The 2,020-nt window shown below is 48.9% G+C and overlaps 1 pseudogene; it reads left to right on the forward strand.

Annotated features, from left to right (window-relative positions):
* The first annotated feature begins 207 nt into the window (after positions 1-207).
* LOC111542897 lies at positions 208-1,577 on the forward strand (annotated as a pseudogene).
* The last annotated feature ends 443 nt before the right edge of the window (positions 1,578-2,020 follow it).

The raw sequence follows: 2,020 nt of genomic DNA on the forward strand, positions 1-2,020 counted from the left end.
TTAATAAGTTCATAGTTGGCAGTGGGCAGGGCCTTGCTGAGGACCCCCGGCTGAGCACCTGCTGCGGGTTCATCTACACATTCCCTCAGCTGCCTCCTTTCAACCTTGTCCACCCATTGCCGTCTCTGGTGCCATGGTGGTAGTTCCTGTTCCTGCTGCAGCTCTCCCCTTTCTTCCCTCTCCACCAGATCGCAGAGGTCACTCACCATGGTTTTACCCAGTGCGGCTGCCAGGCTCTTGGGAAGCAACAGTGCATCTTGTCTTGTTCTTGCTGCCTGGCATGCCAGTGCTTCCTCCAAGAATTTGAAAGACTTATTGGCTGAGCTGATAGTTAAGGAGCAGGCCAGAATTAAGACCTTCAGGCAGTGACATGGCAAGAAGGTGGTGGGCCAAATCGCTGCAGACACAATGTATGGTGGCATGAGAGGCATTAAGGGACTGGTGTATAAAACATCTGTTCTTGATCCTCATGAAGGTTTCTGTTTCCAAGGCTTTAGTATCCCTGAATACCAAAAACTGCTACCCAAGGCTAAGGGTGGGGAAGGACCCCTACCCAGGGGACTTATTTTGGCTGCTGGTAACTGGACAGACCCCAAGAGAGGAACAGGTATCTTGGCAGTGGGCAAAGAGGGCAGCTCTACCTTCCCATGTGGTCACCATGCTGGACAACGTTCCCACCAATCTATACCCATGTTTGAGCTCAGTGAAGCCATGGCAGCCCTAAACAGCTTTCCCCGAGCACATCCAGAGGGTGCCAGCCGAACCAAGTACTGGGAGTTGATTTATGAAGACCATGTATATCTAATCACAAAGCTACCTTGTGTTACAGAAAAGGTCTACCGAAATCTCTACTGAGAGGGCAGCGGTATTGGGGCCACTGACTCTAAGCTGGACTGGTCCCACAGTTTCACCAACATGTTAGGCTATACTGATGCTCAGTTCACTGAGCTCATGCACCTGTAGCTCACCATCCACAGTGACCATGAGCACAGCAATGTGAGTGCTTATAGCAGCCATTTGGCGGGCAGTGCCCTTTCAGACCCTTCCCTGTCCTTTGCAGCAGCCACGAACGGGCTGGCAGGTCCTCTACATGGACTGGCAAATCAGGAAGTGCTTGTCTGGCTAACACAACTACAGAAGGAAGTTGGCAAAGATGTGTCAGATGAGAAGTTATGAGAGTACTTTCAACTCGAGATGGGTTGTTCCAGGCTATGGCCATGCAGTGCTAAGGAAGACTGAGCCACAATGTACCTGTCAGCAAGAGTTTGCTCTGAAACGCCGCATAATGATCCCATGTTTAAGTTGGTTGCTCAGCTATACAAGATTGTGCCCAATATCCTCTGAGATTAGAGTAAGGCCAAGAATCCTAGGCCCAAAGTAGACGCTCATGGTGGGGTGCTCTCCAGTACTATAGCATGACGGAGATACATTGCTAGGCGGTCCTGTTTGGGGCATCACAGGCATTGGGTGGACTGGCACAGCTCATCTGGAGCCGAGCCCAAGGCTTTCCTCTAGAAAGACCCAAGTCCATGAGCACAGGTGGTCTGATGAAGTCTGTGGACTCTATGTCAGGATAAAACTGGATACTGGGGGAAACTGACTATCAGAAAGTGAGGAAGCCTTAAAAAATGTATATTGTTGTTTCAGGGGGCCTTTAAAGACTTAAGATTAAATTATATCTGAGGCACTGATAATATGTTTGAGGTTAAAATATTAATTCAGAGTTTAAAAAATGAAAAATGATCCCTTCTTCCCTAACCAGCTCCCTCCCTGTGCCTGGTATGAATTGCCCATCAACTGTAGGATGACCAGAACTAATGCATGTGCTGTGGTTTAGGTTTGGTCCCTCTCTGTCTCTAGAGTGAGAATGTGGCTCCTCTTTCTCTAGGTCAAAGCCAGTTGCAGAGAATCTACAGTCACTTTGGAGCTTTTGCTTCTTCTCTGTCAAACCTCAACAAGCCAGCTAACCAAGACTCTGCCCCTTCTGTTTCCATAGGAGTCACATTGGATTCAGCAGTAC

This window comes from Piliocolobus tephrosceles, unplaced genomic scaffold, assembly GCF_002776525.5.
Source record: "Piliocolobus tephrosceles isolate RC106 unplaced genomic scaffold, ASM277652v3 unscaffolded_19, whole genome shotgun sequence".
Classification (NCBI taxonomy): domain Eukaryota; kingdom Metazoa; phylum Chordata; class Mammalia; order Primates; family Cercopithecidae; genus Piliocolobus; species Piliocolobus tephrosceles.